At 40.3% G+C, this 24,041-nt stretch overlaps 1 long non-coding RNA gene across 1 annotated transcript in view; it reads left to right on the top strand.

Annotated features, from left to right (window-relative positions):
• Positions 1-18,192, top strand: part of LOC119625872 (uncharacterized) — a 72,132-nt gene extending 53,940 nt beyond the window's left edge. The window contains exons 3-4 of the long non-coding RNA XR_005242071.2: positions 7,927-8,112; positions 17,387-18,192. This is a non-coding gene — a long non-coding RNA (uncharacterized lncRNA). The remainder of the gene's footprint in view (positions 1-7,926; positions 8,113-17,386) is intronic.
• Positions 18,193-24,041: the final 5,849 nt, after the last annotated feature.

Genomic DNA, 24,041 nt, shown 5'->3' with positions numbered 1-24,041 from the left:
GGAGTTTTGCTCTTGTTGCCCAGGCTGGAGAGCAATGGTGCGATCTCGGCTCACTGCAACCTCTGAATCCCGAGTTCAAGTGATTCTCCTTCTTCATCCTCCAGAGTAGCTGGGATTACAGGCATGCGCCACCACGCCTGGCTAATTTTGTATTTTTAATAGAGATGAGGTTTCTCCATGTTGGTCAGGCTGGTCTTGAACTCCCGATCTAAGGCGATCCGCCCGCCTCGGCCTCCCAAAGTGCTGGGATGATGGGCATGAGTCGCCACACCTGGCTGACTCCACATTTTAAACACACATCTTCTCCTCCCTCTCCCTAACCATCACCATTATCAAATGATGCTTCTGTAGAGGTCCCATGACTGAACTTTGAGAAGCTCTAGAAACTTTGAGTTGTCTTGGTTAGTGTAGTATCTCTAACTGCCAGCTGCAATTGGTGGGTGTTGTCTGCTTTCTCTGGAGTTTCCCATTGGTTCATTGACATCCTGGGCCTTTTAACATGGCTGCATGATAAGGAATTAACTGGACTGACGTTAATTCTCTGGTAGATAAGAGAACAGTGTCCAGAATCTACTAGATTTGCTTAAAAAGACAATTCATTGTGTTCATTAAGTTAATTCTCTTACTCCTCATTGTCAGTTCCTGATGGTTCAATGGAATATTATCATACTTAGGATTAACATTAAAGGGAATTTTTATGTGCATATTTGACAAATTTGGTCTTCTTTCTCTTTTATTCGTATTTTTATTTATTTATTTATTTTTTAGACAGTGTAACCACCCAAGGGGTTTACCTTGCCCACTGCCTAGACAGAACTGATCCACCAGGACAGGGGAATTGCAATAGAGAAAGTAATTCACGCAGAGACTGGAGTTTTATTGTTACTCAAATCAGTCTCTGGAGCACTGGGGAGCAGAGTTTTTAAGGACAACTTGGTGCGTAGGGGGAAGCCAGTGAGCCAGGAGTGCTGATTGCTCAGGGATGAAGTCAAGGAGTCGAAGCTGTCTTCTTGTGCTGAGTCAGTTTCTGGGTGGGGGCCACGAGATCAGATAAGCCAGTTTACCAATCTGGGTGGTTCCAGCTGATCTGTCAAGTGCAGGATCTGCAAAATATCTCAAGCACTGATCTTAAGAGCAGCTGAGGGAGAGTCAGAATCTTGCAGCCTCCAGCTGCATGACTCCTAAACCATAATTTCGAATCCTGTGGCTAATGTTAGTCTAGTGCCCAGGCAAGGAGATACACTTTGGGAAAGGGCTGTTACCATCTTTGTTTAAACTATGAACTAAAAACTAAGTTTCTCCCAAAGTTAGTTCAGCCTGTGCCCAGGAATGAATAGATAGCTTAGAGGTTAGAAGCAAGGTGGAGTCAGTTAGATCTCTTTCACCGTCTCAGTCATACTTTTGCAAAGGCAGTTTCAACAGGGTCTTGTTCTGTCACCCAGGCTGGAGTACAATGGTGTGGTCAAGGCTTACTGCAGCCTTGACCTCCCGGGCTTAGGTGATCCTCCATGTACATTGTTTATATTAATAATGTAGCTGAATATTTAAGTAGTTTCCTTTTTTAAAAAAAATTATGGTGGAAATGCTCCAGGGAACATTCTGGCATACTAGTTCCCATAATTGCTTGTGTTAAATAACTAGGTAGAATTACTGGGTCACACTTAAGATTTAGACACGTATTATCAGATTGTCCTCAGGGAAGGCTTACAATTGTATTTTCCACAACATCCAATGTGCTTGCTCAGAGAAGCCTTCCATGACCATAGCATTCCGAATTAAATTGTATCACCTCCACCCCAAGGCTCTTTATTCTATTAACTTGTTCTGTGTTTCTTTGCACTTATCACCGCTTGACATACTCAAGTATTCTTCTTGATATACTTGACATTATCAATATTTCACCTATCTCAGACACGTGTTCTGTCACAGTAGACTATAAGCCCCAGGAGTGCTGGGACTTTATTTTTGTTCACCATTGTATTTCCACCTCTAAGAACAGTGCCTAGCAGATGTTAGGTGCTCAATAAATACTTGTTGGCTGAATCAACGACTCCTTTCTCTCTCTCTCTCTCTCTCTTCTTTCTTTCCTCCCTCCCTTCCTTCCTTCCTTCCTTCCATCCTTCTTTCGCTCCCTCCCTCCCTCCTTCCTTCCTTCCTTCTTTCTCTCTCTCTCTCCCTCTTTCCCTCCCTCCTTCCTTCCTTCTTTTTTTTTTTTTTTTTTTTTTGAGACGGAGTCTCTCTGTCACCCAGGCTGGAGTGCAGTGGTGTGATCTTGACTCACTGCAACCCCTGCCTCTCAAGTTCAAGCGATTCTACAGCCCCGGCCTCCTGAGTAGCTGGGACTACAGGTGCGCCACACCACACCCAACTAATTTTTGTATTTTTAGTAAAGGTAGGTTTTCATCATGTTGGCCAGGCTGGTCTTGAACTTCTGACCTCAGATGATCTGCCCGCCTCGGCCTTCCAGAGTGCTGGGATTACAGGCGTGAGCCACCATGCTCGGCCTCAATGACCCATTTCTAACAGGAGATACTATCTTTTCTATTCTCCATCATAGAGAGTCATATTCCTGTTGAATAGCAACATAAAATACAATCATATGAGGACAGCATAGCCAATTAGTGTGTTCTGTTACACCTGCCTTCCATCCTTTCAGCCAGCTCTTCTTCGAATGTCCCAAATTTGCTTACTTTAAATATGAAAATATTACTACTGTCAGGATGACAAAGGTTTTATCCCGCTCCTGCAGTGGACGTGACCTTGGATCCGGGATTGGCAAATGTTTTCTGTAAAAAGCCAGATCATAAATATTTTAGGGTTTTCTGGCCACATAGTATTTGCCACAACTACTCAGCTCTGCTGTTGTGAGAGCAGCCATTAACAATAGGCAAACAAATGTGTGTGACTGTGTGCCAATAAAACTTTACTTACAAAAACAGCTAGTGGACGAACTTTAGCTTTAGTTTTCTGACCCTCGCTTTAGAATCAGAATCTTAATTAGTTTTCGATAGTTCAATTTTATAAAGCATCGAGAGCATGTCTATCCAATGAAATGTAATGTGATCCGCAGCTGTGGACAAATAAGCAATTTTAAATTTTCTGGTGGCCACATTACAAAAAGTGTAAAGAAACAGATGAACTTTATGTTAATACATTTTATTTAACCAAGTAAATTTGAAATATTATTTCAACATGTCGTCAATACAAAACATTAACACAATGTCTTACAGGTTTGTATGAAGGTTTTGAAATCTGGTATGTATTTTGTACTTCTAGTACATCTCAATTTAGTCTAGCCACAATTTCAAGAGCTTTATGTAGCTCCTAGCTACTGTATTGGGCAGTGCAGATCCGTAGCAGGTGTTTCAACCTTGGCACTTTAGAGACTATGAACAAAAACGTATTTGGTTGTAGGGGCAGCACAATTCATGATAGGCTATTTAGCAGATGTCCTTGACACCTGTCTACTTGATGTGAGTAGTGCCTTCCCAGTTGTGAAGACCAAAAGTATTTCAGACATTCTAAATGTCCCTCAAGGGAAACACTGTCCAGTCGGGAGCCACGTATCTAGAATAAGCATTCTAAAACTAGGTCAGTGAATCCCCTGAAACTGAATACAACCTTTAGTGCCTGTGTGATTTGTGTCAGGGGTGAAGTGGGGAGGAAAGGGCCTATGGCTTTCTATAGCTCATCAAAGGTGTCTGTGATCCAAAACAGGCTAAGAATCACTGACTGAATAGAAGGAGATGTGAAATTATGCCACTATATGCACATCACCAATTAGTTCACACCCCAAATACAAGCATTTGCCTGTATTCTTTCAAAATGAAATAAATTTCCATAATGACCTCCCCAAACTTTGGTCTTTCTGAACTGTACCATTGCTTTTCTGTCTTGATTCCTTAGTGTTGGAGTACTGATTTTGAACATTTCTCTTCAAGCATTACTTAGCAAGAAAATCCATGAAGGGGTAGATTCTAGTTAAAATATTTCAGCAATGGAGAGGGATTCTGTATAACATTTTAGCAATGCGAAAGTCATTTTATTGAACTCTCAAGTTGGCAAAATGGAAAGAGAATGAGACTGGGAGTCAAGAAACTCACATCTTCTAGGCAGCTGTGTGACCGAGGCTGAGTGAGAATGACCCCCATGCTTTCTCAGAGGGTGCTGAGAAGGAAGGGAGATAACTGGTACAGAGAATAGTAACGCTACTTCCTAAAACAGTTGTTCTGATTCACACTCAAAAGTCTGCTTAACTGCCTGTGTCAATCTGCAAACACAGACTGGAGTAGTTTAACTATGATGACAAGGAAAATGAAGGTAAGCTATAATTAGCTTTTCCTATTTCCTTTAGATGGTATAAAATATTAGTAAGAGTTGATAAAATCATTAGAATATAAACTATCTGTAGTGGATGTGAGAATCTAAAAACAAAGGTCCTTAACCATCAGCTCCAGTCCCAGGTGATTATTTTCACTGTAATGATACACGCTCTCCCCAAATCTGTGATACAGGGGTGAGGAGACTCGCATTCTTTTTGTGCAGTTAAAATTTGTGTGCTTCGAATCTGAATTAACTGTGGGTTCTGTGGTTGGATATTACTAAGAGACTTCTAACTATCTGTCCTAATTGAAATACTTTCCTCAATACTGACGCATTTCTGTGCCCAAACTGGCTTCCTTGTTTAGTCGCATAGATATACCTACTTCTTACTCCCTCTCCCAGAGAAGGTTGAGCCACCCTTTGGGCCACAGTTCACATTCAGGAAGGGCTTAGACTATTGATATATAATTTTATACTTTTTGAAAGTACCTTTGCAAAATTATGACAGGAAGAGAAATCTGACATATTGACTGCATCTTGCTTCTAACCTTTAAGCTGTCCTTTAGTCATTCCTGGGCATGTGCCAAGCTAACTTTGGGAGGAATTTAGTTTATAGTTTATCCTTAAAGCAAGAATGATAATAGCTCTTCCCCAAACTAAACTGCCTTTGTAAAACCAATGAAAATCCACAAGGTTAGAATTATGAGAGGGACCTGAGTTCTGTTAAGATGTTGGTATAGTTACGTGATAACGAGCTACCGTTTGGAGATTTATGACTTCCCTAATTTCTTCTGTAGGTTACATCACCGTTGTAGAAACCATGATTGGCCTTTTGAGATGTCTTTTCAGACTTTTGCATTTCTGACAAGCAGCTGACTCCACCAAGTCTCGCAACTCATGACTCAACTGGTCCTGTGGTCCCCACACAGAGGCTGACTCAGTGCACAAGGACCATTTTCCACATCCTTGTGCTTTCATCCCAACCAATCAACATGCCCCATTCCCTAGCCACCTGCCCACTACATTATGCTTGCAAAACCCTAATCTCCAAGCCTTCAGGGAGACTGATTTGAGTGGTAACTATCTCCATGTGGCCAGCCTCGTGTCAATTAAACTCTTTACTGCAATGCTTGCAGTCTCAGTTAATCAATTTGTCCATGCAGTGGGCAGGAAGATGAACCCACTAGATTACTTTTTTTTTCTTTGAGATGGAGTCTTACTCTGTTGCCCAGGCTGGAGTGCAGTGGCATGATCTCAGCTCACTACAACCTCTGCCTTCCCAGCTCAAGTGATCCTCCCACCTTAGCCTCCTGAGTATCTGGGACCACAGATATGCACCACCATGCCAGCTAATTTTTCATATTTTTGGTAGAGATGGGGTTTTGCCATGTTGCCCAGACTGGTCTCAAACTCCTGAGATCAAGTGACCTGCCCATCTCACCTCCCAAAGTGCTAGGACTACAGGTATGAGCCACCATGCCCAGCCACAATCACATTTTGATGCTATCATATTGTCTCTACAAATTCATACTTACTGTCAGAGAGATGTATTGGTAGGATTGAAGGAGAATGATATCATCATATGCTTTCATATCTGTGACCTAGTTCTGGAGCACCCTTCTCTTAGTACACTTAGAGCTAGATTTTTAAAAATACTCTGTAATCATCTTACAAATAAGAAAATTATGTTGCATTTGTGTCAAAATTATTAACAGGAAAACAGACTCCAATTTCGGAAACAAAATATACCACTAAATCGAACTTGGCATTTCTTTATATTTTAAAATATCAAGGTCCTCAAGAATTTAGAGGGGGTCTGGTCCTCTCTTGATGGCTGACAGGCTTGTCTTCCCTTTCAGACCCAAAGGGAAGTGAGGATATGGATGGATGCTAAAAGGAAGACCCCGGGGGGAGGCGGGGGAAAGCAATGTAGGAGATCAGAAAGGAAACAGAGAGGACCCAGGGACATGGCATCCTGAGGAGGTCAAGATAAGACTTTATTATTATTATTATGATTTGAGGCAGCGTGTCACACTATTGGCCAGGCTGGAGTGCAGTGGCGCGGTCTCAGCTCACTGCAACCTCCGCCTCATGGGTACAGGCCATTCTCCTGCTTCAGCCTCCTGAATAGCTGGGCACCATGTTACCTAGGCTGGTCTTGAACTCCCAGCCTCAAGTGATCCACCGTATTGACCTCCCAAAGAAAAGACTTTAAAATAAGAAAGAAAATAAATGACCCACAGTGTGACTAAGACATCCAAAGCTAGACATTTGTCATGTGAAAAACATCAGTATCCTCAGGGCACATTCATACTAACAGGCAGGATAACTGGCATCTCCTCAATCCCAGCGCATTTGGGGATATGTCATTCCTTCCAGCCAAACAGGAAATACCATAAAAGAATTTGATACAACAGGGAAAGGGTGAGGATACAGCCTGAAGATTCTAAAATGCTTGCCCAATATCTTCCTGCCAAATTGTTTTAATCACCTGTGGCTCTCAGTCTTTTTCCAGTCTTACTTTAAAGGCAAACAACCTTTTTCTCTAGCATTTTATGACCATACAATGTAAAACCAAGTACAGTCTAAAGGCTTTGTGGTTTTATTCCCAACTATTGGGCTCTTAAGAAGTTTAGGCTCAAATGTTCAAAAGGCCTGAGAATTGAAATAGAAGACGCTTTGAATTTTACTGGATTGAAAACTCCATCAAGTTTTGCCACTGGAGGGCAGCAGTCAACAATATTACATGCCAACCATTATTCCTGTCTTAAGTTTCTTCCTAGAAACTTGACCATGGAGTCTAAATAGAGTCCTGTTTCACAGATTAAATTGGAGCCACTTTATCCTTTCATAATTCAAGATTTCAAAGACCAATTTCTTAGAATAATTGGAAATCACAACATTTCATACTCATTTCTGGAATCAATACTTTTAGCCCAGCTCACATTAACCTAGTAGGTTCCCTCTCAAAAGAAATGACAGGGGAATATTTACCCATAATCATTCAGCAATTACCATTTATCATAAGAGGAGATCTGCATGGTCTGACCACAGGAAATGTTGAGTTTAGTAACATTTAAGGAATGGCCAAATTCAATACAAATATTTAATTTCATTTAACGAATGTTATTTTCAGCTTGTTTGGGAAATACTTTAATTTGAGAGACCTTGAACTAATATTTTAAAGGACATCTTCCCCCCGTCAACTTTTTTTTGTTTTTGTTTTTTTTTTTGAGACGGAATCTCGCTCCGTTGCCCAGGCTGGAGTGCAGTGGTGCAATCTTGGCTCACTGCAACCTCCACCTCCCAGGTTCATATGATTCTCCTGCCTCAGCCTTCCAAGTTGCTGGGATGACAGGCATTTGCCACCATGCCCGGCTAATTTTTTGTATTTTTAGTAGAGACAGGGTTTCACTGTGTTAGCCAGGGTGGTCTCTATCTCCTGGCCTCGTGATCCAACCGCCTCGGCCTCCCAAAGGGCTGGGATTACAGGTGTGAGCCATCATGCCTGGCCTCCCACCTCAACTTTAACATCTAGCCATATCATTCTTGTGTATGAATATTCTTACGAGAATAATCAAATCATCTCCTCTGTCTCTACAGGATACCCCATGGTTCTCCTACCACCAGATGCTACTGAGGCTAAACTGATTAGACTGAGTAAAAATATCTATGGGGAAAACTGTCTTTCAGAATCCTACTTTGAACTAGAGAAATCCATTCTCTTGAGGCTGTCTGCTGTGGGGAAGTTGGCCTTACCAATCTGCCTTTGGAGTTCAAGTTATAAAGGTTTGCATTTTTTCCTTATTTTACTCTCCACTCTCCACTTCATTTTTCAGATGACTACCTGCTTGTCTGCATGTATTATAATTATTGTTGTTCTGCTTATTATTTCTGCTTACCAGTTTTCTTGGCTCTTGCTAGTTTTTACTATTCACCTCAGTCTGAACCCATATAAATCTTGGACAGACTAAAATTGCACAGTGGGATCATTTCATTCACATAAGTTTGCCAACATGTGGGCATTAACAGGCAAAGGTGGCCGAGGATGGGGATTTGGGTACTAACTGGTAGTGGTGTCCCTGTGTGCGCTATTTGCGAAGTTTTTTGCTGATACTGTAGCATTGGCTCTTGCATAACTCAATATCCTCCTATGTGAGGAATTTCTTTTGGTCTATGTGTAGGAACTTTGTCTTTAAAAAATCTATTATCTCTCTGAAAACACAGGGACGCATAGAGGGGAACAGCACACACTGGGTCCTATCAGAGGGTGGAAGGTGGGAGGAGGGAGAACATCAAGAAAAGTAACTAATGGGTACTAGGCTTAATACCTGGGTGGGTGATAAAATAATCTGTACAACAAACCCCTGTGACACAAGCTTACCTATATAACAAACCTGCCTATGTACACCCTGGACTTAAAATAAAAGTTAAAAACAACTATCATCTCTCAGCTACCTCACAGGGATGTTTTAACATTATTTGAATTATGTTAAATAATTAGTGCCAGGACAGTGCCAGGCACAGACAGGCTCAATAAGTATGAGTTTCTTCTTACTTCTTACTTCTATTTCCCTTTTTTTCTTGGTGCCTAGAGACAGATTTTATATCAGAGCAACTGTATTGACCAGATTGATAATTTATTTGCTTTACTCCTCTTTTCTCAAGCTTGCTATTTTACCCTATTGTTCTTTTCTTAAAAAAAAACATGTTTTTAAAGTCATCTAAATGATTAGGGGAAGAAATAAGTATCTGAAGAAGGAATGTGGTAGCCGCTCCTGGGATGGGGAATCCTGAATAACCCCCAACATAAGACATCCTTCATGGGTCAACATGGTATTATTTCAAGGGAAATCTGTGCCCATATAAATTAATCGTAGCACAGACCTGAGTTCAGATCCTTGCCTTGGCATTTACAACTTAGGTAAACGAGTAGAAGGAGAATGAAGAATTTTGGAACTCCTTTCTCTCAGCTATAAAATGGAGACTAATAACGCTTAATCAATGATATTGCATGAAGACTCAATAAAATAATAAAAATTTGCTTGATGTCATTGTTTTTGTTGTTGTTACTCAAGTAGATGGTTACCAAAAGATTGTCGGGTTCTGGAGATTTTATAAACAGGATTGCCTAAAATGATCGGTCTGCCCATGATAACCCTTACACAGCCCCTTTGCTTCACCCAGATGCTCATCTTCCTGGCCATGAACACATCCTACGCTCCCCTGCACTGGTACTGCAGCTCATAGGATTCCTCTTCATTGGAATCTACAGAGATGATTGACCTCATCTCTCTAAGTCTTTCCCATTGTCTTGAGTCCAACTCACATCATGATTCTACAAAGTATCCTTGTCCCAGAGCAAGAGAACCTGATCTCTATTTCCTATGTTTATCCTTCTATTTCCTTCTTGCTGGGTGCAGCTTTCCTGGTTCACTACAAGCCAGGTTTGTTATTTGACTGGTGGTGGTATATGGCATTAGTGAAACACTTACCACAAGACAACTCCTTGACGGTAGAGCCTCTGGCTTTTTCATCTCAATATACCACATACCTAATTCAATGTCTAGCAGAGAAGTCACTCAAAAAACACTGTAAGAATAAGGAAACCACTTATTTGATATTGTTATATTTTTATATATATTTATTTTATGTGCCCATAAAATACTTTGGAGTTCTTTAAAGCAAAGTACTTATACAGAACATTAATGTTAAAAACAAAATTTGGGAAGAATAAAAGCCAGACATTACGTCCTTCTTAGTGGAAGAATACACCACCGATGATGTAGCCTGTCAAAAGAATTGATCCTGAATCTCATCAAACTTTAGATCCAGCCACAATGTATAGAAAGCACAAAGAATAGAGAAACACGTTAATATGGTTTGGCTCTGTGTCCTCACCCCAATCTCATCTCGAATTGTAATCCTCAAGTGGAGGATCGAGTGGGAGGTGATTAGATCATGGTGGTAGTTTTCCCCATGCTGTTTTTATGACAGTGAAGGAGTTCTTACAAGATCTGATGGTTTAAAAGTGGCAGTTTGCCCTGCACTCTCTCTCTCCTGCTGCTGTGTAAGATGTGCCTTGCTTCCCCTTCACCTTCTGCCATAATTATAAGTTTCCTGAGGCCTCTCCAGCCATGTGGAACTATGTGTCAATTCAACCTCTTTTTTTTTTTTTTTTTTTTTATAAATTACCTAGTTTCAAGTAGTAGCTTTATAGCAGTGTGAAAATGGACTAATACACATGTTAATGACACCATGAAGTTGCAATCTGCAAAATCCAGACTGTGGAATATTCTACTATAGGGGTTAACCTGTCCCTGGACTGTTTTTGTACACCCTCAAGCTAAGAATGGTTTAAAGATGGGTTTAAATTTTATTGATCTATTTTATGTATGTATTTATTTATATTTTTAAAAGTTGGAAAAAATAAAGAATATGTGACACAGATGCTTGCTATATAGGGTTAACATTCCAACTTTTTTTTTTCTTTTTGAGACAGAGTCTTGTTCTGTTGTTCAGCCTGGAGTGCAGTGGTGTGATCTTGGCTCACTGCAGCCTCTGTCTTTTGGGTCCAAGCAATTCTCCTGCAGCAGCTTCTGAGCAGCTGGGACTACAGGCACACGCCACCATGCCTGGCTAATTTTTGTATTTTTAGTAGAGATAGGGTTTCACCATGTTGGCCAGGCTGGTCTTGAACTCCTGACACATCAAGTCATCTGCCTGCCTCAGCCTCCAAAAGTGCTGGGATTACAGGCATGAGCCACCACACATGGCCAACAACCCAACTTTTATGACAAATAAATTGCAAATAAAAGGAGAGATTAAAAGAGACTGAAGTCATAGATCAACTGGTTGCAATGAATTGATTTTACTTAGATTCTGATGCAAACTAACCAACCATAAAACAGAAAAAGAAACATTCATAACATTTATGATGCAATTGATGATATTTAATAATATTAAGATATTATCAATGATATTTTTAGGTCTGATAATGACTTGAAACTTACATTTATTAAAAATAGTCCTTATCTTTTGGATTTATGTACTGAAATATTTATGGATGATGCTGTGTAGGATTTGCTTCCCAGTAATAAGGGAAAGAAAGCAGATTTGGTTTTGGGTTAAAGCAAGATTGTCCATGAGTTGCTAATTGCTGTAACAGGTGACTTATTTATGAAGTTTATTATATTCTTCTGCCTATTACTTCTTCTGTGTTCGAAATTCTATGTAATAAAAAGTTAAAGAAAAAAGTGAACAAATCGGCTGGGCATGATGGCTCACGCCTGTAATCTCAGCACTTTGGGAGGCCAAGGCAGGCAGGTCACGAGATCAGGAGATCGAGACCTTCCTGGCTAATACGGTGAAACCCCATCTCTACTAAAAATACAAAAAATTAACTGGGCGAGGTGGCGGGCGCCTGTAGTCCCATCTACTCCGGAGGCTGAGGCAGGAGAATGGCATGAACCCAGGAGGCAGAGCTTGCAGTGAGCTGAGATTTTGCGCCACTGCACACCAGCCTGGGCGACACAGCAAGACTCTGTCGCGCGCACGCGCACACACACACACACACACACACACACACACACAAAAGAACAAATTTCAGAGTTCTATCTGGGCTGATTCCAGCCAAAATACCTCTGTCATGGTACTGGGTTTTTCTGATCTCAGTTTCCTTTTCTGTAAAATGGATATTACAATGGTGCCTACTTCATATGGTTATTGTGAAAACTATCTGAGCGCATGTATATGCAGATTTTAATGCTTAGCACACAATGAAGCATTTAATTATTCTTAAATAGTGTTGCTACTGCTGCTGTTAGTACTTTAACTCTCAGAAGGTATTGCTATTTATAAGTATTAGTTGCTGAGATGGTAAAGAAGGATAAGACAATAGAATTGTTATTGGGAAAAGAGCTAGTATAGTTATTGCAATCTACAGGTAACTGGAGACTCTGTAGTTCCCATCCTCCCCAGCTGCAGTGTCCCTAAGGGGAGTGGGAGAAGATGGGAACCACACAGCCTCCAGTTACTTGCAGATTGCAATGACTGTTCTGGACTAAGTTGTCAGACTTTATAATAGCCTAATGTGGGGTGAGCTGTCTAGCTGGGCACTGAGCTTCTCCAATCAGGAATGTCATCTAGTAGCCTGAAGGTCGGGGAGAGAGCAATACAATCAAACACTCAAACCAAACCTAAGAGCCATTTATTAAACTCGGCTTTACAGTAATTTTTGATCATTGATGAGAAGTGTATTGCCAGAATAAAGACTATCTAATACAGGTTTAAGGGAGAAAATAACTTTAAAAGTAATTTATCAAATCCTTATTGAATATTACTATTTCAGGGAGGCAATATACCACAATAATTTATAGCAGCCCTTTCCATAGCGCTGGTCATTGATGAGATAAAGAGCTTGCCCCAAAATGAAAATCCGCACATTACTTCCTTACTAAAAATGTCTTGCTATTGAAAAGAAAAATGTCATTCGAAGTAAACAGTATGCTTAGTGACATAGTTGATTTGCATGCTGGCACAGGCTCCTTATGTTCACAGTCTCTTAATCAGAGCATAGTCTACGTTTTTGAGTGAAACTAGTTTAGAGCAGGGGTTCTCAACTAGAGGCAGTTTTGCCCCCCAGAGGTCATCTGGCAGTGTCTGGAGACATTTCTTGTTGTCACAACTGAGTGGGAGGTGCTATGGCATCCAGTGGATAGAAGTCAAGGATGCTACTGAATGCCCTACAGTGTAGTGTCCTTCACAACAATGGAATATTCCGCCCAAATGACAATAGTGATGAAGATGAGAAACCCTCTTTTAAAGCATATATTTAGAGTCAGAGATGGAAATCAAACCCCAGCTCTGCCATCTACAAACAGTGTGACCTTGAGAAAGATGGTTTTATCTCTCTGTAAGCACCAGCTTACAGGATTGTTGTGCAGATGAAGTGAGCAAATGCAGACAGACCATTTAACATAGATGAAGATCAAGTTCTCAGTTTTTTGGGCAGCTGTGTGTACTTCTTAGACATAGCCCTTGTCCTGGTTACTCGCGAATTGTCATTCAAGGACTCACTATGTTAATGGCCAAGATATAGTTTTTGTTTGTTTTCTTTCCTCTCTCTTTAATTCTTTGATAAGGATTGGCAATAGGTTCTCTGAAATCTTTTATTTTGAGGACCTAAAATGCAAATGTATTTCATTTGTTGCTGAAGATGAATGCCAAGCAAAACCAAGCCAAACCTTGACTTTGATTTTTTGAAAGATAAACCTCATTGTCAGAAAGAGCCGCGCCATAAACAAAGCTGGGAAATTCACTTGAAACTCCTCTTTTTGTCCCTTAGGATGAAGTATGATGGACGCCTAGGAGCTTAATGGTTTACAAGTTGGGACTCCTACTGTGTCCTTCTTTATGCTGATGATTTTATGATTCTTTTACACACAACATGATAGATCCTTGAGTATCCTGAGCTTTGAATCTGTACACTTATTTTTTTGCAGTTTGAGTGAAACCCTTCAGACAGAGCTGTGAAGATGTGGTTCTTAAATAAAAGAGTTTTCTACTGTGCTAATAACTCACACATTCTCTACATTTCTCTTCTATACTCAGGGTCAGTGGGATACGTCCATTTTTCTTAATTCTATCTTGCCTGTTTTTCTCAGGCTTCTGATAGCTTTTTATGAAGGCACAGCATGGCTTGCTCCAGGTGCTGGTATTTGGGGAGGGCTGAGGATTGTGGAGGAGGAGGGGATACTTTCTCATTCTTTTTCCATCCCTCTATTGACAATAGCCTTTTAATGATTTGAAAACTCTTTGTAAATGCCCTAACATGAAATATTGCATAACAAACCCACATAGGAGACACAATGGAGACAATAAAAGCAATAACACATGTTTGTCCTGCTGCTAAGTTTTAATAAAATGTATTTTATTGGGATCTAATGTAGTTTTTCACCACAGAAGCCATCTACTTTATGAATTGCTACATCTCTAGAATTGATATTCTTCCTTAAAAACATGGAATGTTTGCATTTCTGGGTCAGGCAGGATTATTGTAGTGTCAGAAGTGAACATGTTGCAGATTTCAAGTATGAACATGTGACCTCATTTGTGTATACATGCCACCATGATCTTCCTGGGCCCAATGGCGCAGTTGGTAGACAGTGGTGCCTATTCAAAGCTCTTGTTTTTCTTAAGACTTTTGGTCAATGTAACACATCCCAGTTAATATTGTAGAAGCCAAGGAAACATTTCCCCTTCGCCTCCTGAAAATTCACTGAAAATCACTGACAAAAGGTAGACTAATAGGAGAAAAGGCATACAAATTTATTCAATCATGCTTTTACATGGCACAGGAGCCTTCAGAATGAAGACCAAAACATGCAGGAGAAACTGTCCATTTTTTTGCTTAGAATCAATAAAGTTGGAGGAGCTATGTAGAAATATGATTGGATTAAAAAAATATGATTTAGTGCTAACAGGTTGAGAGTGGGGATCCCAGCATGGTTTGTCTGTCTAGATTCTTCTTGGCCTGTCTATGCAACATGTCATCCTTCTGGGTATGGGGCAGAAGGTCTTATGACCTATAATCAAACAAGATAGGTCAGATCATTTCTTTATGGCCAGTTTTTGCACAGAAAGGAAAGCACAAAAGTTAGAGTAATATTTTATGTTTTATGGCTGGCTTTGGGAAAAAGGGGTTCTGGAGTCTATGACCACCTTCCTTGGGGAAGAGGGGTTCTAGTTTGTATGGCTAGCCTTGAGGGAGAACCGGACTGAGAGACAGGAAGGCAGGGGAAGGCTGGAGAGAATCTTTTGCTTCTGAGGCCTTCATTTCGGGGTATCATCTTCTGACCTCCAACAATATAATCCTTTAATTAAAGTGCAAAGCTGGTATCTGAATAAAGAGTACAAAATTGATGTTTTTAAATAATTTACTTGGGAGAATGCAAGCATATATGATTCTCCAAACATAATCTAAAGTCTATTTTTCTTAGCATATGTATTGTGTCTTAAAAATCTGACATCAAACCCACAGGAAATTTGAAAAATTGTGTGTCCTTCCTTCTGTACTCTTATATCTTGTGATTAAGTGATTTAGTTTAGTTCTTATGACCTAAGCTTATGAGCTTGTCTTTTGTTAATGAACTCTGCTCTTTTTCTTCCTGAGTTTCTTCCTGATCCTCTCAAGTAGGAAATACTTCTGTCTAAACCTTATTCCTTTCTTATTTCATTGGTGAGTCTGGATGAAGGTCATTGCTCATGTCTTGCCTAGAGCCTGGTTCTTTCTTAAGCCTGCAACAAGTGTTGCATGCTTTACCTGTGACTCTGGCCATTATGTCATAATCTCACCAGGACCAGGCCCTCCTGGTCCAGTCTGCCAGGGAGGCCTGCACACCTCCAACTGCTGTGTCCGGGACTGGTTGGACACAGTCAGTTCCAGAGGCCTTCTGTAGGAAGCCCCATTTTGACCTTCAATCCAAATTACCTTTTCCAATTCAGTTTCACCACTAACAAAGATGATCACTCAAAGCTTCTGGGCCAATTTCAAAATTAAGTCAGAATTTGGAAGAGGTAATGATGAGTGGTTAGGTTTTCTACAAATTGTGACATTAAAAAATTTATTACCGTTTATTTCTTGTATTATATATTGACAAGTCTTGTCATACAGCTAAATATCAATACTCCATTTATCATCATTCATTACAATTATCTATGAGGACATCCTAAGGCCAAAGAAATCTATTAAATTGCCCAGGATAAGATATGTAAGTCATGGATCAAGCCTTTGAACAGCTTGAATCTATTAAGGGATTTAAAATATATAAGTTGATAAAAAAATATAAAATATAAAAATAGTAAGTCAAAGAAAATATACATATAATGCCACAGGGTGATCACAAAGGGATTGTAACTCCCTGCTGGAAAGGGCAAGAAGTCTTCTAGAGAGAGAGTACTTAGGATGGACCCTGAATGATTGGTAAGATTTAGACATGCAGATAAAGGAATGATTATTTATTTATTTATTTATTTTGAGATGGAGTCTCGTTCTATTGCCCAGGCTGGAGTGAGTGAAGTGACACAATCTCCGCTCACTGCAAGCTCTGCCCCCCAGGTGTTCTTCCAGGTGGAGGGAAAAGTGAATGTGCATGTGGGAAGGAAGGGAATATGGAGTTATTAGGATAATATTCATCTAGTGTAACTTGAGGAGCTGTGGCAGAATGGGTGGACGTGAAGTGGGGAGCAGGAGACATAAGCCAAAAGGAAACTCTGGAATAACAGTGGAATAGTTATAAAAGCTAAAGAGCAGAGATGAGCTTCCTGTTGTGTTTGGTTTTTCAGCAAGTTCCAGTTCTTATGTCAGTGTTATTTCTCATTAAAGACAAAGCCCCAAGGATCTTATTAACTAATTCAACTTTAAAAACTGTGTAGCCCACTTTATTAATAAGAATAGGTCAAGGTTAAGAAGAATGTTTAAGTGGTTCTCTGAGGCCATATAATTTCTCCCTGACATTGGTTATCAACCCTAACAGTCAGGATAAGCTGGGTTATGCTGCAGTAATAAACACTCCCCCCCCCCCCCCCTCAAATTGCAGTGGCTTAGAAAAACAAATAATTATTTTTTGCTCACACTAAATGTTCCATTGAAGGTGAAGAGTTTCTGCCTGGCAGGGGAAGTTTGGAGAACTGAGTGTTAGCATTTAAATGTTTCTATTTGGATTTAATAAAGGTCACCTTAGCTAGCATTTCATGGACCAAAGCAAATATCTTGGACATGACCAAATTCAAGAGGGCAAGAAGACACAAATCTTTTCATGTCTGCTACAGTCTCCTCAGTTGGTTACCATAGTACACATCCTCATTTTAGTACTACAATTCATACCCCTCTAAAATGTCTCCAAAAATAATTTCATTTCTTGACTGTTTAATTTAGGCCAGACACTGGGTTGACCTTTTTAATACAAAATTTCTCTTTGAATTCCTATAAAAATTCTCTGATACTGATTTTAGCAATTGGTTTTAGCTGGTCGACTCCTGACATTTGTGTTCTTCTTCACAGGATCTGCAAGGCTACCTGTGAATGAATGGTTGGTTGGTCATTACAGAGTTTTTCAGGAGCTCCTGAAAGATTACTGCACAAACAAGGGAGGATGGAGACCAGACCTCTGGCTACTGTTGCTGCCACCACCACAGCCACCACCTTCATCCTCATGAACCCCCTATTTACTGCACACTCTCTATATGCCAGGTACCATGCTCCACACCTGTGAAATAGGGGACTGTTATTTCCCCTATTTTATAAAAGAGGAGCTGAGGCTCAGAGAGATTATGTTACTTGCCCAAGATCACATAGCTAGTAAGTGGCAGAGATGAGTTTCTGTCTGAGTCCAGCTTACACCCTAACTGATATTCTTGACAATCAGGCTGGATAGAAAATGATAAGATATGAGAATTTTGGTGCTATGATTTGAATTTTCCTTCAAAAGCTCATGTTGAAACTTAATCCCAAATGTAACAGTACTTATAGGTGGGGTCTTTAACATGGAGTCCCAGAATTGGATCATGAGGGCTCTGCCCTGATCAATTTATTACTCCATTCATGATTAATGGATCATCATGGGAGTGGAACAGTGGCTTTATAAGAAGAAGAAGAGAGACCTGAGGTAGAACACTCAGCGCCCTTGCCATGTGATGCTCTGTACTGCCTTAGGACTCTGCAGAGGCTCTCTACTAGCAAGAAGGTCCTCACCAGATGCAGCCCCTTGACCTTGGCCTTCTTAGCTTCTACAACTGTAATAAATAATTTTTTCTTTATAAATTACCCAGTTTTGGGTGTTCTATTATAAGCAATGAAAACCAGACAAATACATTGAGTTATAATTATGATATTTAAGATGGAGGAAAATGAACATGGAAAACACTAGAGAAATGAATGCTAAACTAGAGCACAAGCATTGGGACTGTGAAAAAAAGAGATATTTGAAATATTTTAAAGATACGGAATTTAAAAGATTATGAAACAGATAAAGTATAAGAGAAAGAGAGAAAATGAAAAATGATCCCAAGATTGCAAACCCTTAGTATTGTTGAAACACTCATAGCCGGGGAAAAAAGTCAAAAGGAAGAGCTGGCTTGTGGGTACAGATGGAGAAATCTGGATTTATTGAAATTTTTTTTTTCTTTTTTTGCCAGCGGGGTATTTGTGTAAAAATAGCTATTCATTTATTCTCATTCACTTAGCACATAAATAACACACCTAGGCATTAGAAGCACATAAGAAAACCTATTTCTGTATACATTTAGAAATGTGGATCTGAAAGATCAAGATTTTGGGTTTCATTCATTTATGTGTTAAGGTCTTTCCAAAGTATGTGATAAATTAAGCAGAAAGGACAGAGAAATTCATGAAAGTAGGTATGATCATCAAGGAAAACAATAAAAAACATAAGATAAAAGGCCAAACTTAAGGGAGTGCCTATATTAAGGGATATGGCAGGGAGGAAAAATAATTTGAAAAGAAGTTGTCAAGGTGGGAAGAGAGCAGGACAAAACGGAGTCTCAGAATTGGATGTATGAGACAGATTTTAGGAAGAAGAGAGGGTTCAGTAGTGCCCAAGACCACAGAGCTGTCAAGGATGGTAAATAACATTTATGGGGGTGTTTTGGAGGTGTAAAAGATGAGGTAGTTTGCATTTTTTTTTTTTTTTTTTTTTGAGATGGAGTCTTGCTCTATCACCCAGGCTGGAGTGCAGTGGCACAATCTCCGCTTGCTGCAAACTCCGCCTCCTGGGTTCAAGCGATTCTCCTGCCTCAGCCTCCCAAGTAGCTGGGACTATAGGCATGCACTACCATGCCCGGCTAATTTTTGTATTTTTAGTAGAGACGGGGTTTCACCATATTGGCCAGGCTAGTCTCGAACTCCTTACCTCATGATCCGCCTGCCTCTGCCTTCCAAAGTGCTGGGATTGAGGCATAAGCCACTGCGCCCGGTATACATTTATTTTTTTAAGAAGCCTGGCAAAAGGGAGAGAGAAGAAAGGCAGTCCTATAGAGGTCAGAGGGACATAGGGAGGTCTTTTTTCAGGGTAAGCAAGCTTACAAATGGACCAGTGAGAGAGAGGCATTCTGGATGAAGCAGGATTGTGGGAGGTAGGTATTTTGCTGGAATAAGATGCTGGAGTAGGTGGAGGGAATGGGGGCAGGGATGTGGGAGGGAGGGATTTTGTATGTATACAAATACAAAATGTGCCTATGTGTGGCTTTACCAGCAGGCTTCTCAGCTAAAGAAAAGCAGCAGTAGAAACAGGAAGGACTCAGGGCTGGGGATGGGAATCGTGACAGTGGCTGGAGGGCAGAGTGGTGAAGACTCCAGGGCTAGCATATTAGTTTCCTAGGGGCTGCCTTAACAAAGTGCCACAAATGGGGTGGCTTCAACAGAAATTCATTCTCTCACATTTTGGAGGCCAGAAGTCTGAAATCAGTTTGTCAAAAGGCCCACGCTCCCTTTGAAGATTCTAGGGGAGGATGGTTTCTTGCCTTTTTCAAGCTTCCAGTAGTTGCTGGAGATCTTCAGTATTCCTCAGTTTATGGCAGTCTAACTCCAATCTCTCTCTGTTTTCATGTGGTGTTCTTCCCTGTATGTCTGTTTGTGGCTCCAGATCTCTTTCTCCTTATAAGAACATGGGTCATTGGATTTAGGGCCCACCCTAATGCAATATAACCTCATTTTAACTTGATTGTAACTGCAAACCTCTATTTTAAAATAAGGTCACATTCTGAGGTTCTGGGTTAACATGAGGTTTTCAGACCACTACTCAACCTAGTGCTGCTGGTAAGAGCATCTTTGACATGATGACTGTAGAGTACTGCCAGGGCAGTCAAGAAGGGACAAGGGTGATGATGAATAGTAACAACCTAGAGGCCTTGGAGAGCCAAAGGAGGGTTGGAGGTTGGGAGAGAGAAGTGGGAGCAGGGGGCCTTTGTTCAGAGAAGGAAATTTCAGAACTGGAGACTTTGAGGTTTAGGTACTAGGTCAGAGGTGGAGAGTACAGGACTTACATTCTTCTTGGGTTTCTATAACCCCCTATCCTACTTAATGGAAAGATAACATGTAAAGACCAACGCTTCATGAAGAAGAAACAAATCCGGTCAGAATGTTCACCTGTGTGCTAACCACTCCACTCCTATAACAGATACCCATCTGTTTATTCATTCATCAATCATTTACTGAGTGCCAACCCCGTATCATAAATTGTTCTAGGTTCTGGGGATACAGCAGTAAGACAAACAAACAAAAACAAATGCCTTTGTCCCTGCCCTTATAAAGACTGTATTCTGTAAGGGACAAGGCAATAAACAAATACATAAATATACAAATACAAAATATGTCTTGTGTCCTCTCATGGAGGAAACACACCAGCATGCCAAGGCTTTGCCTCCTTCTTAATTTTGTACATATGAATAAGCACTTGTCTTTGTAAAGTAGTGGATTTTGATAACTCCTCATTCAATTCTTCTCTATGTACAGAGAGAGCTAAAGTATGGCTTGGTACCACAATGAATAAATTAATACATCTTTCAGAAATATTCATGCATGTAGAGTTGAGAAAGTAAGACAAAGTGAGATAGGACTTTGGAACTTTTCTTGAGTCTTAGGTCAGCTTTTTTTGGACTGGATTGGAGCATGAAAATAGCAAGAGGTATATTTGAGTGTAATGAATAATTATCTTTTTTTTTTTTTTTTTTTTTTTTTTTTTGCCAATTAACCCTCTCTGAGTTTACTGGGGATAAAGCAGATGCAAAATTACACCACAAATGCTTAGCACTCCTAGGGGCCTGGCAAGTGACATAGCCTCAAACAATCAGAAGCCGCCATGCATGGTTTGGTGGTGGTTCTGAGAGCAGAAAGAGCAGCAATACAAATGTCATCATAATCAATGGTGATGCCAGTTCTCTCCTCTGACCAAGGTTCTAGTGTGGATCTGGGTGCTACATTGGTCACTTGGCCAATTTCAATAATTCTGTGACTTCCCATGTGTTAGCATTTTCAAATAAATTCTCTATCTGCCTTAATCTTTACACTGTCTACTTCAGCTGCTTATCTCTAAGAATGATAACTGATACATTGAGTTTCTAGGGACATTTTTCTGTTTTTTTCTGTTTTGTTATTCTTTCAGATATTTTTTGAGCACTTATTATATGCTAGGTCCTTTGATGAGCATTGGGAATATGTAGTAAATAAGGCATACCCAGTCCTAGTCCTCAGCTAATTCATTGTTTTGGGCAGAAGTCGAGTGAGCAAGCAGTTACAATAAGATGAACTATGTGACATGATAGCACCAGAGAGCATAGGAACTAGCCTGCTGGTCTCCATCCTAATCTATATTTGGTGGCCAAATAGGCAGGGGAGGCCAATTAGATGCTTGGGGTTAGAGGAAGCTGGATCCATATCATGAAGAAAAAAAACTGGCAGGAACTGGGTGGAGTGGGAAGTGTCTTAGCCTAGCAAAGAATTGAAGAGGGACTCTGAGCCATATTGGAAGCTTAGCAGTTAAGTTACCTCACATGTGTTCCAGATCAGTGAGCATTGAGATGTAGACTCACTCCAGATCCCTTTTTGGATGGGGCAGAAATCCCTAAGAGCCTGTCAGATGTGAGTTGTATTAGTGGTAGTACTAAGTGAAACTAAGTCCTGTATAGTCTGTTTTCACTCTAACACTTGAGTTTGTCAAATACTACCACTAGTAGTAATGTGTGTTTACATTTATTGACCACTGACTATATGTCAAATTCAAATATATGTTATTTCATTTAATCTTCTGGGATTTTAAGATAGAGTCTATTCCTATGATGATAGAGATGCAATAACTGTGTCTTAACTGTGTCTGTCTTAACCTGTCTTCCATATTCCTGGACAAAACTGTATTTCCCAGCCTCCCTTGCAGTTGTGTAGTCATGTGACTATGTTCATCCTAGTGGAAAATGAATGGAAGTGATATGTTTGGTGCCAAGGCTGATGCCATAAGACTATGGGCAGGTCTCTTTGATGCTCTGACCCCCTTTCAGCAAACTAGAACCCATGGAAATCCAGCCTGTTTGAACCTTGAAGATAAAAATGAATTTCAAGGGGATAGCAGAGTAACATTGTGGAATGGAAGATCTCTGAGTGATTGCATTGAATAGAGCCACCCACTAATCTGCAATGTTCCCTTCAGACACTTAGGTGTGGAAAATACAAATTTCTCTGTTATTTAAGCCACTGGATTAATGTCATGAGGTCTTTGTGTTATAAAGTCTATCTTTAGTCCAAATTAATCTCCTGCCTGTATTTCATATATGACAAGTGTCATTGTTGTTCTGTTGTGAACAAAGACAGATGAGGAAACCTGGCCCAAAGAGAGATGGAGTCATTATTCTGAGATCACACACTTGGCAAACCTAAGAGACTGCATGTCTCCATATTTAGAGCCCTGTGCTCATGGTGTCTAAAGACTGGCCGACTCACAAAGGGCGGTAGAACAAACTGCATGGGCTAAATGTCGCAGTGCTTGGGTTTTGAGAGAAATGCCAAGGAGGCCAGAGACACACTTTGCTCATAGTATTGCCTTACCTAGAGAAGATGTAGTATTCTGTACATGGTCAAAAGTCTAAGTAAAAGGGGAAAAAAATGTTTGAAAGTGTTCTTGTGAAAAACTGGGAGAGGGTTCATACTAAGAACATGTGCCATTTGTTCAGCAGAACAAACACAGACTTTTGGCAAAGAGATTTACTTCAGAGAAGAAAAGAAGTGCCTGTGGTGGTGGAAAAGGGATGCAGACGCTGACACACAGATGGAAGAGCAAGATGCTTGCACCAGCTGTGCACTAAAGAGACTTATCGCAGCTATCAATTTTCTATTTTTGTTTCCATAATTTATCAGACTTATCACACTGAGAGTGCCTCATAATAGACTGTAGTTTTGAAAATGCAAGGACCCAGTGTTAGCAAATGTTCTTCAAGCACACACGGGCTCACATGTGATCTGTAGAGAGAAGCCTCACAAAGGACACAAGTCAGTTCTGCATGTTCTGTGCATCCGTGGGTCCCCATTACCTTGGCTTCGAATTATGCCTGTTCATGACGAACAGGTGTTTGAAATAAAATCAAGGGGAAACCACTATGAATTCAGCCCCTCTAAAGTCATTGCAAGAATTTCTAAAATTACTCTTCTTAGACAAATTACTCCCACAAGCCCAGATGATTTTTTATCTTGAGGGTGCACAGGGGATACTAAATCTTCTTGCAGACACAAACTCGTTTTCAGACGGGCCAGAGATTCCATTCATCATGCATGCAGGTCCCAGGATGCTGCATGCTACATTAAAGGTTAAACCTGAGAAAGTCGAAGTGATGTTGCCTTGGCCTAGCGTGGGGTGACCACGTCAATAGACACCAGGGGTGCTTTTCCATTTAGCAATGCAGAAGGATGGGTAAGCTCATTATTGGCTTAAATAGAAAAGCACAGAATTTGAGTGAAAACATTCAAAGTCATTTGTGTAAACAATCTTTCAAGATGAAGAGATTAAAGGATTTAAGGGATAGTGAGTTCCAAAGGAGTGTGTGTGTGTATACATTATACACACATATATACATACATCTATATGTATATATGTACACACATAATTTTAAAATAAAAAGTGAGAGCTATACAAGCAGTTTTGATGACTTAAAATTGT

This window comes from Chlorocebus sabaeus, chromosome 22 (genome assembly GCF_047675955.1).
Source record: "Chlorocebus sabaeus isolate Y175 chromosome 22, mChlSab1.0.hap1, whole genome shotgun sequence".
In the NCBI taxonomy this organism is placed as follows: Eukaryota; Metazoa; Chordata; class Mammalia; order Primates; family Cercopithecidae; genus Chlorocebus; species Chlorocebus sabaeus.
The sequence above is the reverse complement of the archived record's forward strand: the minus strand, read 5'-3'. Positions and strand labels throughout refer to the sequence as shown.